Source organism: Erpetoichthys calabaricus, chromosome 12 (genome assembly GCF_900747795.2).
Source record: "Erpetoichthys calabaricus chromosome 12, fErpCal1.3, whole genome shotgun sequence".
In the NCBI taxonomy this organism is placed as follows: Eukaryota; Metazoa; Chordata; class Cladistia; order Polypteriformes; family Polypteridae; genus Erpetoichthys; species Erpetoichthys calabaricus.
This window is the reverse complement of record NC_041405.2, coordinates 133,078,778-133,092,292: the sequence shown is the minus strand read 5'-3', so window position 1 is coordinate 133,092,292 and position 13,515 is coordinate 133,078,778.

Below are 13,515 nucleotides of genomic sequence, written 5' to 3'. Positions count from 1 at the left end.
GGTTCTGTGGACTTTGAAAGGGTTCATAAAACAGGAATCTTCAGTTCATAGCTGTACGTACCACAATATTAACAGGTCAAGAAAGCTTACCCCTGCAATAAGAGTCCTTTTAAAACCAGGTACCCATTGGTATTTCACAGATCTGTTATCAGCCTGTACTGAACTAAATAAAAGATTATTTCTGGAACGTTTCGTTTGGGAACTAAAACAGCTCCGCTATGGCGTCGCTCTGAAGAACCACTTTGGCACCTTTACCTTTAAGAGCTAGAGTATATCGCTTAATAGGCATAGTTTTTAAATTGCAAGTTCTCAAGTTTCGTGGCATTCACTAACAGTACCGCACACACAAGATTTCATTTTTAATGTTGGCTGAATTTTGTGAAAGCTTTGCCGATATAGCGCTAAATATCCGGATACACGTTCTCCGCGGGTTTGTCGTTCTTTTCACCCCTCCATCTGTCCCATCCATTTACTGAACCCACTTGATCGCACAGTTTGTATGGGTCTCTTCTGATTACCTTAATTATTCGTCAGTATAGGCCTTAAATGTAATGTTAATATTTTAATAGAGACTCAAAAATAATTTTGTTTTGCAAACTCGTGTTTCTTTATGTAAAATATGAGATAATTGGTCATTTCAGAAATCTCTTTTTTATTGGGGTATGAAAACCAACCAATGAGAACACATTCAATTAAGCATAATATTTGGATTGTGCATACTCGCCCAACTATCCATTCATTTTACGAACTCGCAATTGTAGTGTTAATAATTCATTAATAATAATAATAATTCATTACATTTATATAGCGCTTTTCTTAGTACTCAAAGCGCAAACCACACAGGGAGGAACCGGGAAGCGAACCCACAGTCTTCCACAGTCTCTTACTGCAAAGCAGCAGCAGTGTTACGGAACCTATGACAGCCACGGGCTTAAGGCAGGATCCCACTCGGACGGGACGCCAACACACTGTTTGGAAATGTAACTATCACTCAAAGAAATTAACCGAAGTATTTATTGGGCGATTGCATATAGTGCATTTGACATATATATATAGAGTATTAATTTCAAAAAAGCTATATGATCCTGAACGGCGAATTTAATGTATTTTCAAAACACACACACAAAAAAACATTTTGCTCTTTTCAAATCTTTAGAGTCATTGAGTTATTCAGATGACGAACGGGCTCTTTATTTCAAACCTAAATGCACTGAGTGTTCCTGATCTGTCAGTTCACATTGCAATAAATCTAATGACATTCTTTAAGGTTTATGTTCCTGTTAGTGTGAGTGGAAGCTGTTCAAATTGCTAGGACTGTTTTTGAAACTGAAAGAATCGCATGCAGTTCAACCCGTGCGTTGGAATTGCTGCGGATCAATGCCAATCTATAAAAAGGAAAAACAAGAAACAGAGTGAAGTCTGTTGCGGTCTGTAGGATATGACTCGGAACTAAGCAACACACTTAATAAATACTTGACCTAAGGGAAAAAACAAGAGTAAAGAAAAAAGTTTCAAAACTCGCAAATCAACAGCATTCGCGCTGTTCTGTGCAGCCCATCTGGTGATCCAGGCGACTCAGACGGAGGTTCCGCAGAGTGTAAAAAGAACATAGATAGATAGATAGATAGATAGATAGATAGATAGATAGATAGATAGATAGATAGATAGATAGATAGATAGACATTACATTTAATTATATGTGGAAACGATTTTGGCAAGGTTACATATTATGCATCAAACTACAATAATGCATTTTAAACGTTTCACAAAATATACTTTCACAGTGCAATTTGCACATCATTTGCTGTTCTTTGAAGCACGAATAAAATACTAATTTAGTTTTCTTGATAAAACAAACGGAAATTACAAATATGTGATAAGGTAAAATAATATTAATAATGCAAAAATCAGTATCGTACACAATTGCGATTTTGCATATCAAATAATGAATAAAACTAAGCGTTTCTTAACGAAAATGGGCATCTTGGCACAAACTTTCGGACAAGTTCTCAGCCACGAAACATATCGATAAATTGAAATTGAGGATTTTAAACAGACTATACAAAGATTACGTGTGTGTATGGTTTATTTTAATCAGAAATATGAACTGCAAAACAGCAGGAGCAACAGTGATGACGATATTCGTGCAATCAAATATGCGCTCAAACTAAATCGATAGTTTCAGTTATTGTCAGTGTTTAAATCAGTTGAACGCGTTAAGTCTGGTTAAGGAAGCCAATTATTTTAATGAATGATGTGATCAATTTCCCATGGTCGATAACTGTCAGGTTTCATTAGCTAATCGTAATCTCTGTCTCCGTGTGAATATGATACTCATAGATACTTGGGTATCGATGCAGGAGTTATTATTACTGTTGTTCATAAGATTGCATGTTCTGTTTTATATTTCATTTTCTCTCCGTAGTGTCATTGTAATATTTTCCATGATGGTGTCTTAAAAATGTAATGGCAATGAGGGCAGGAGGACGATTATGGCCACATGCGACTGAGGTCCCCACAAGCCATTTCCCCTCACTGTTAGCCACGCCACCAGGCGCACCGTCCAGCGCTTGAGCTTGAACTTGACCATGGGAATTGCATGCAAAATGAGGCTGCACCCCTGCCCCTTGCGTCGTGCTCTTTTTTGTTGCTCGTGTTGTCGCGGCTGATGTAAGCCCTCATTATCATAAAATTCAGCCCTAGTCTAATTAAAGACACGCAGCTGTTGGGCTAGGGCGCTATTGCAGCACAGAACGTCCCGAGCCTGGCGGTAAGTGACTGAAGAGGCGCACTTTGAAACGAGAGAGAAAGAGAGCGAGCGAGTGGCAATCCGTCTCCGTGAGCCTGCCGCCTGCCAGTTCTCCCGTCGTTTTCTGTATTTGTTGAAGTTTTCTGATCAAGCCTGGAGGCACCACACTTTCTTAAACTGAAGGGGAAAAACGTTTTTTTTTTTAAATGTTGAAGTGGCTTAAAGCTAATTAAAAGGAAAGCCGCCGAAACAGAGATGCAACTTTATCTGGCACGGTGCATACAGGGAAATGACTTTCGGTAATAGCTATTTAGCGAAAAGGCACGTCGCTTCTCATGGGCAGGTGTCTTCTATGGGATCGCTGTGAGTTTTTGCAACTCTGGAAGTTACTTTTGCTTGTGTGTAAAGAAATTGCAGGAATACTCAAGTGTCGGGTTGTGTTGTATAGTCCTTGGTAAATGTTTTTGCAAGTATATTTAGCGTCAGTACTTTGACTGATGATAAGATGGTGCACCAGACTAGAAGTATAAATGGAATGCGAGTGTCACAAAAAGCTTTTAACGATTTGTGGTATAGCAACTGTGATTGCAGTCAAGATTAAGTTGTTGTTCGTTTGGAATACAGTACAGATTGGAATATTGTCAAAAAATATACTTGTATGTCTATCTATCTATCTATCTATCTATCTATCTATCTATCTATCTATCTATCTATCTATCTATCTATCTCTTGTTGCTGCTCAATCAAGTTATGTTGCTGTATTTGTTAAGCTTGACATGTCCTCCTGTTGTCATTACTAAGATTTACTTCCAGTTTTCCAGTCATGTGTAGTCCGTGGCGGTCTTCCTGTCTGTCGTGTGTCTCCCCGCCTGCTTGTCTTGTCCGTAGCCCCAGCATTAACGTGCAGCGGAGCTCGTCTGAGCCCCAGCCGAGAGGGGCGGCGCTTTTCCCTGCGTGAACGCTCGAGTGAGGCGTGCGTGTGGAGTCAGCTGCACAGTGACACAGTCACATTGGGTGGCATGCAAAATGACTGCACATGCGCTATTTATCTGTAAACAATGAATTTCAATTAATAGTTATCCTTGGTCTTGGTAACGGTATATGAGCACCTCATTTTCCTTGTACCGACACTTAACAGGTCTTCAGATTTGGAAGATCTATAGCCAGGCTATGCTTTCAAAAGGCTACAAACGCAAAGGACGTCAGTGGTAAAGGACAGGTGATATGACACTGACGGACATGGTGTTATCTGGACAGGCCTGCATGTGCAATGGATTGCTTTATCCTCTTTTGACCTTTATGTGATAATAGCAAGAAAATGCGTGCTCCTGTCAGCCTCAGTGGTTCGTGCTGTATGTGTATTACGATGGATGGTAAAATTAAAGGTTCAAAACGTCAGGTTTCAATTACAGCTCCTTTAACGTGTACTTTACTTGTCCATTCAAATTCCATGCTATCGACCGCCGCTGGTCATTAAGAATTCTGTAGTGAAAAAAAGAAACGTATCAAGTGTGTGGCAGCCCTCATGTATTACATCCACTTTTAAAGATAAAGGTGCCAAAGTGGTTCTGGGGCAATGCCATAAGGGACAATTTTTGGTTTCCAGAAGAACCTTCCATCTGAAGGTTCATGGAAAAAAAATAAATAAACTTTCATTTACATTGGTAACAAGTTTTATTAGCATGAATAGAAGATGAAAGATTCGCAAAATATCAATGGGCTCCTGATTATGAAGAATATTTGCTGCGTACAATCAAACAGTCTAAGTTCAGGTTTTCTAGATCTGTTATAGCCTTCTAGACATGCAGCCTACAATACATTTAAGATTTCAGTTTTGTCAACATATTAGGAACGTTTTCAAAGCTCAAAGGACCAACTTCATATGCAGAGAAACCTTCACAGAACAAAATGAATCTTTGCCAAATAATAGTTCTACAAGGAACCACACAACCCAGGGAAGAACTGGTATTTTTAAGCAAAAGAAGATTAAGAGGAGTCATGACTGAAGTGTTTAAAATTATGAAGGGAATTAGTCCAGTAGGTCAAGACTGTTACTTTAAAATTAGTTCATCAAGGACACAGGGGCACAGTTGGAAACTTGTTAAGGGTAAATTTCGTACAAACAATGGGAAGTTTTTCTTTACACAGAGAACCACAGATGCATGGAATAAGTTACCAAGTTGCGTGGTAGACTTTAGGGACCTTCAAAGATAGACTTGATGTTATTTTAGATAAATTAATTGGCTAGGACTCAGCTTTGTTGGGCTGAATGGCCTGTTCTTGTCTAGATGGTTCTAATGTGCCAGCTTTTTAAGAGTGAATGTACTGTATATATATTTACAATAAAAGTTTGAGTCACATGAAATGAGTTTAAATGTACCGACTAGCCTGAAACTCGAGGGACAAAGCCCCATTTCACTGTGAGGCTGATCCCATGAAGCCAGGAATTGCATTGCTTTTGGTGTGACTTAAACAGCACAAGTCACTTACACACTCATCCACTTTCTGAACCACTTTAGGGAAACAGAGATTGAGAAGCTATCCTGGCTGCATTATACACAAGGAAAGAACTGGTCATGGGGAGTATGTCAGACAATGACAGGACACACTTGTGGACAGTGAGTACAGACGTTAGTAGAATGTTGCAGAAAATCTGATTCAGGTGGCAAACAGGGAAAGGTGCCACCTCCAAATTAAAAACAACCCAGCCTGGAACTGAACTCAAGTCCGTGTAAGTGGCAGTGCTGAACGCGTGGCACTGTGCCACTTCATATATCCATCCATCCATCCATTATCCAACCCGCTATATCCTAACTACAGGGTCACGGGGGTCTGCTGGAGCCAATCCCAGCCAACACAGGGCACAAGGCAGGAAACAAACAATGGGCAGGGCGCCAGCCCACCGCAGCACCTCATATATATTCCACAAATGGAAGAGCTATCAAGAAATGCATACATCTTTAGATAAAGGCACAGAATAGGATGTTACATTCAAAAAGCTTACACAAGAGTTTTAAAAGTCTCATATTCTAATTTTTATATACTGTATGTTCCCTTGAATTAATATTCTCTCTAAATAGTTAACCTGTTTCACACTGACATCTTCATGTGTAGAGACATTTTCTTAACTTACAATGGCATATGCACTGAATGTTTCATGATACTTTGGGAAGTGAAGTGGCAGGATTCAGCTGTTAGGAAGGCAGAAGGAGCACATGCAGAATTCAAAGGTCTGGCACAATAAGACTCCATAATAATACAACAGTATAGAAAAAGGAGAATCAGCATGTGTGAGACATTTGGAAGCTTGCTTTTTCTTTTTTCTTTGTTTTTTTCGAAAGACAAAATTGAAGTGTAAACTTGCAAAACTTTTAAAAAGATTCTGAATGGAGCATTGCAGCAACCACCAAGTAGGATTAGTGATCTCCACATTTTTGCTTCCAGCAGGATCAGGTTCAAATGGGCACATGTAAAAAAGTAATAGGCCTAATCAGGATTTGACTCAATACAGTACAAGTCCAGAAACATGCGATGATAAGAGCCAACATAACATAAGCTGGGTAAAGGTGCAATATATAAACAATTGAGAAGATCCCACTTAAATCAGGCACAGTTGTAGAATATGAAGAACTTGATTGCATCAAGCTGGAGTACAGGTGAAGAATACAGAGAACAAACTGGATTCAATGCAAAAAGAGGATGGAAACAGAATAAAGAGGACAGAGTTACACCGAAATAGAGCACAGGGGCCACATATAGAGAAAGGACAGGACCAACCAGGCATTAATTTGCAGAATATGAACGATCAGGAACAGAATCAAACTGGGACCAAATGCAGAACGTCAAGAACTAACAAGATCACACAGGAATGGTGTGTCGGTGTAGAATATTGAAAACACATTGCTTCAGACTTGATGAGGAATTAATGCGCAGTGCTGAGAAATTAGGGGATTAAAACAAAAAGCAGTGATGGTACTGAATGTGGATATTGGATAAGATCAGGCTTAAATACTGGAACAGAATCAACAGAGCTGGCAGGATCAGCATTTGTCAATTCTATAATATTTTTACCTTGAACAAGGCAGGCAATGTGAAGAATTAGGTAGGAGAGGAGCTTCAAATGTATACTACAAATTGCAGACTTAGCAGAATGGTAAGGATTGGGGCTCACTTCAGGTTTGTTGTAACATCTACTTAGTACAACAGGATTTGTGCGTGCGTGTGTCCCACTGACTTAGCGACAATTGTGCAACAACAACAACAACTACAGTATATTCATTTCTATAGCACATTTTTATACAAACAATTTAGGTCACAGCGCTTTACAAGATTTCAAAGAAATAGTTTCATGCAAAGGAAAATAAATTAAAATGATATAGGAATAATAGTGCATACATAGTATGCAAAAATAAATAATGCACACTGACATAAGACAGATATACAATTAAGAGAAAAATGGTGTCCATATATACACAATAGAATTGTTTTTTGTTTTTTTTTTTTGTCTTTAAATGACAGTCCAATGACAAGGTCAGAGGGCCATGGGGACTAAAAAAATAATAAACTCCACTTAAGAAGCAGAAAAAAAAACAAGATCTGTGGGGGTTCAGGCCAAAAGACCACCGAGCCCCCACTGGACATTCTGCCTAACATAGATGTTCTTAAGTATTACTTTATTGGTTTACTTTAGATAGATAGATAGATAGATAGATAGATAGATAGATAGATAGATAGATAGATAGATAGATAGATAGATAGATAGATAGATAGATAGATAGATAGATAGATAGATAGATAGATAGAAATGATCTTTGCACACATACACACACATATATTTTTTTCAAATTAAAGACAATGACTACAACATCATAAATTGAATACAACATCTATAGTGTCTACAACATATGCAAATGTTGCATGTTGCTTTCAATTTATGATGTTGCAGTCATTGTCTTTTATTCCATTTTCTTTTATTTGAAAAAATATATATAATCATTTTTACATATACAAGTCAATAATCTCGACAAAGCTTAAACAAGAGAGGATTTACATTTGACTTGCATCGGGCAGAGATCTCACTGAATTAGATTGTAGTTTAGTAAAGACGCAAAGTGAAGGGATTACATAATAACAGCCACATAAACACACTTGAAAAAGAAAGGCCGGGTTCAGGGTAAGAGAATGTAAAGTGCCAGGTCTGAACTGTTGATGTGAAGAATGCTAGAGATGTGACACGGGCAGGCTGTAAGCATCTGCAATCATGGGATAAAAACACAAAGGAGGTTCTAAGTAAAAGCAAGTAGAACATTGGCATTTTGCAAGTTTGGTGCCAATATTGGTGTTCTGTCTGAAAATACACAGTCTGATACTGTAATTAAATTTATATTTTTATTAACAGCATCTCACAGGTATGTCAGGAAATTCCCTCTACCTGTACTCTTAAAAATAACAGTTCCAAAGTGGCACTTTACTGGGTTGTGTAGTTCTTTGATGAATCACTGATGACAATTCTGGGAAGGGCTCTTTGCATATTAATTTGTTTTTATTTTCTGTTTTAAACAGGTTCCTAATACGTGGACAAGACAGAATATTTAATTTATAGTAGGCTACCTAGCAGGATGAACTTAGCCTGTGTTACTGCAAGCAGTGAGAATCCTTTTTTAAAAAAGGAGCCATTGGTATTTCATAAATCTGTTCTTGTCTGTTCATGTCTATTTATGGTACCTGTTATACATCCAAATACATAAAGATTCCTTTGGAACTTTCCTGTGGATTGTTGTTTTGGGAACCAAAAATGATTCCAATGTGACATTGCACTGAAAAACCACTATCTGTACACACCAGTGTTAACTTAACACTTGAGGTATTTATACAGGTGAAATCTTTTATATTTCCACTTCTAACAATTAATTTGACTCTGTAAGATTTGATTTAATGTTGATTATTTGGCTGTGTGTCAGATTTGGAGACAGGGGCCACTGAGGTTAGTCATCCTTTCAGGTATAATCTGAAAGTAATTTTATCTTGTTAGTTTAATATTTTACTTTTGGTTGCTTTTTAGCACACTACATAATACCTGCTATAGAATGATAAAGGTGACATTTTAATATATTTTAAGTAATTGACTTGAAATATTCAGCATCAATCTTATACTGTATCTAAGCTAAGATATGCTACATGATCAGAGTGTAGACAGTGAGACCACCGTGGAAAATATGAAGTTCATATTTTACCTGTGGCTCACAGTTAAGCAGACAAAGTCACTCAGCCAGCATTTCAGTTTTCAGATTTGCAGCTAAGTGGCTGGTTTACACGAATCACAGATCTGCAACTGAAGATGAATTTCAAAATTAAAATAGGATGTAATGCATCACTTTAAATATGTGTAAGAACAACTGATGTGAAAGTATAGGATTTGGCTCTTTCAAAAACACGGAAAGAACTCTGCATTAAGATGGAGCAACAATTAAACTGGCTTCTAAAGTGATAAGTTAATATGAACAATGTGCCTCCATAAACTGTAATTATATACCATATGTAAATAAACTGGACAGGCTTATAGAAACAACAAACAGTTTCGAAAAATATTTCTCTTTTTCAAAATCAAAATTGAGCTTGACATAGATAGATAGATAGATAGATAGATAGATAGATAGATAGATAGATAGATAGATAGATAGATAGATAGATAGATAGATAGATATTATATTTTGTTTTTAATCATTGTGTATTTAGGATTACTGACTTTCCCTATAGAACACTAAAAGCAATTACATATATTTTTGTGCATACAATACTGTACTTAAACTACTTAAACAAATGTTAGCGTTTGTCATGCCAAAAAACTTTTTTTTTGCAACTGCCCATGTTTTACATGCGCTGTTGCCACCTCTGAAATATGAATGCTACTTTACTATATTTTTCTATCGGGAATGGCGAACTCTGAGTAAATCCCTTATTAAGTAGGAATGAGGATATGTGGATTAAGTGTGAAAGAAAGTGAGAAAGATTATGGACACGTTATATATCTTCTGAAGAACGTGATTAAAAAAAAATCCAGCTTAAACTAGTTCTTTTTTAAGGGTGGTATAGTAGATGAGAATGTATGAAAAAAGCATATTTGAATGGTTCATCATCAACTATTTTATTTTCTTATTTTAATAAATCGTTTAGTTTTCTGAACGTTTACCATGAAATTGATAAAAGTCACAATACTAGACTGACATTTTTAAATAGAGTCTTCGTGTTGGCGTTTGTGTTGTGTCGCCCCGACCCGAGCTGACTTCTGCCTTGCTCACGATGCTGCCCGGATAGGCTCCGCCCCAGTGCGTGACCTTGAGTTGGTTGAAATTAGTATTAAATGAATGGACAGACCTCATACAGCTCTATAATTCTAGTTTTAAGGTCCAGCATGGTTTAATAATAATTATTTTAAAATACTGTCTATACGCGCACCTCTCATTTTGTTAAATTATCTTAGAGCCTGTGCTTAACTTCTGAGTCCAGGGAACGTTTGTGGCATTTGCCTAGCGTGTGTAAAACAACTGCAGAGGCGTTCTCAAGGATGCGTACACGAGCGTGTCGTGTACAGCATGCGCGTAAGTGCGTTTGTCAATCTGACTAAAGGAATCCCCAGTGCGCACTTAAATACGTGTTTTATAAATTCTTTTTTAGCACCTTGATTTTCATCGTAGTTTGAAATGTTCACAGTATTTTTATAACCCTATAAGTAATGTATAACAAAATATCATTTTACAACAGCTCTGTTATTTCGACTAATGTAAATTATATATATATATATATATATATATATATATATATATATATATATATATATATATATATATATATCAGTCATTTTATATCTGTGAATACAGTACATTTTACATTCTAAAAATACAGGAATGAATCAAATAAATTAATACATTGTAACTGTTAAATGCATATTGTAAATGAATAGAATATTCTAGCCATACTTAATACAAAAAATCCTGCATCGATTAGACCAAACTCTAATCATAACCACTTTTGAAAACCATTGTTTTTAAAGATTTAGAACCCTTGTTTCTTTATTTCCTTTAACGGCAGCCACACAACAATTACGTATAAAGGTGGCCGACGAGCAGCTGTTATGATCCCATTTGCACCTGTGTGTCCATCATGAAATATCTGCTTCAATAGCATTTTTCAAAAGAAAAAGACAAGATTTTAAAAAATATTGATCTGCTCTGGTCAAAATAAATAAATAATAATAAACCAATAGTATCAGAAATGTCTGGCGTGGCAGAATAAGAAGCACTAGGAGCGCCAAGAATTAAGTAACACGATTTATTAACTAACTAAGAAAAGACGAACTCCTGAAAGTGAGTCAAAGACCCCTGTGTTAGCTGGTCACCTGTTGGCTCACTTTGCCTCGCGTTATTTTTGGCCGCTTCAAAGAAAGAAAGAAAGAAAGAAAGAAAGAAAGAAAGAAAGAAAGAAAGAAAGAAAGAAAGAAAGAAGGAAAAGGAGGGGCTCTGATTCTTACGAAGCAAGTCAATTAAAAGGCAAAAGATATCGGTTCCTTTAGTAGCTGCTGATTTGCTCCCAATTAAGAAGGTCGCTGGAACGAAAACCTGCAGCCGTCGTGGCTCCCCGTGCCTGGAGGTCCATCATATACGCATTCTGTGAAGGTCTGGAAACACCAATTTCTGAAATTACTTTCTGCTTGAAGGATTATGCAATATTTGTTTAGGATTGCTAAATTTAGAACGTAAGAAAAGAAACTTGAAAACAAGCTATTTTGTCTTTAACAAAGCAGAAGCAAAATCCTGATTTATGTTCATATTTAAGTCATTGCAAATTTCTGCATAAAGTTCAGCTTTTATTGACTCATTCTTCACGTTGTATCGGTAAAACTGGGCTGTCAACTGTCAGCATGAAAAATACTAAATTTTAGAGAGTTCTATTATTATGAACATTTTTATATACATTCTGAAGATATTCATATTTTCACCCGTTGGACTATCCCCTTTTTGGAAACATAACTTATTATACTTGGGTGTTTTTAATTTGATTAACAGTTTATTTATTTATTTAGTAATTCCCCAGGTGTACAAACCAAGTCACTGCTTTCCTCATGTTAAGTCCATTAATTATTCTAAAAGAGTGTCTGTGTTAATGAAACGGGGTCCCGACCAGGGTGGGTTCCTGACTTGCGCTTAATGCTGATTGGCTCAGAAGTTCCAGTACTAAGCAATATTTAATAATTTAGTTGTTTATTTGGTTGTTTTTTTGGAGGGCGAGGGATATAATTAAATATTCGATTCATATTTTTTCCTAGAAAGCTTTAAAGCTTTGAAAAAAGAAAGAAAAAAGTGTTGTAGACTGTCTTATTTGTTGTTCTATGGTTTATGCCAAATTTCAGTAATTGTTTTTATTCAAAGAAAATTCAATAGTATTTAGCTACATACATTAACTCTGGAGACAATGAAATTAGATCTTTTTTTAATGTATTTATTTATTTGTTTATGTATATATTTGCCTTCATATTTGAATGAGAATCGAGCCAGAACAGCGTATGTACAGTACACTGTCTGCGCAAATCTGAATTATCTCGATTTGTATTTATCAAAGTAAGAAACTGCCAGTCTTTCAATCTGATTATGTTTTGCGTTTTCTTCTTTTTTGTCTTTGTTTACAATAATAATAGTTATTATTCATGTTTTATTAATATATTACTCTTTTGTTCTTGTTGTTTAACTAAAAAGTGTCACCGCAAGTTTTATTTGTTCAGTTTAAAATCGATTTAACGTATGGAAATTCAGAATAAATTATTTTAACGCAATAAATTGCAAAACGACTTTTATACCACATACGACTTTTTTTCTTGCTGCTGTTTCTCAAGCAGCACAGGTATATATAAATATCAGTACAAGTGCGATTTCACCGACAATTGATGGGTATGATGTTTACTGGTTTACTGTTTACAAGCAGATAAAAAGCATCACCTTCGATTCAAATTCTTCAAACTTAAGTTTAGCAACATAAAGCAATGAGCCTTCAGCCCCAGCGCCGGTCGAACTGACAGCTGTTGCTCTCCTGAAGGTCTCACGTAAAGTCCATTCATTGATCACACAAGGCTGAATTTAAACAAGGAAACGTAAAGAGGGTATGCAATCAAATTTGAGTTATTTTACAAAAGTTAGAGCAAAAACAACCCTGCTCCTCTAAGTAAATGGGAAAACCTAAAGAAACGGCATTGTACATGTACAGCTTTACTGAAATGTCACCATCACGTTATGTTATCATGTAGACGTACTTACAATGATAAATCCACTTGCTTGAACTCGGTGTCGGCGTTATTTACGTCGAACTGACAGGTGAAATCAAATCGTGAAACACCATAATAATGGAACTACACACACACTTTTAAAAGTACTGGCTCTGAAAGGGCTCTTCATTGCTGTTTGGCACTCCGTTGCTTGGCAAAGAATCATTTCATTCTAGGAAGGCTGCTTTGCTAGTTCTTTGGGCTTTGGAAAGTTCCTAATATGTGAATAAAACAGAAATGTTTAATGTATTGTAGCAGGATATTAAGAGGTCAAGAAAACCTGAAAGCCGTCTGTGGTATTGTATTTAGCAAGAGTCCTTTTAAAATCAGGAGCCCATTGGCATTTCACTAATCTGTTATCATCTATTCCTGCTTATTTGATATAACCTGTTACAGATCTAAATAAATTAAGGTTCTTTCTAGATCCTTCATGTGGATAATTCTTTTGGGATCC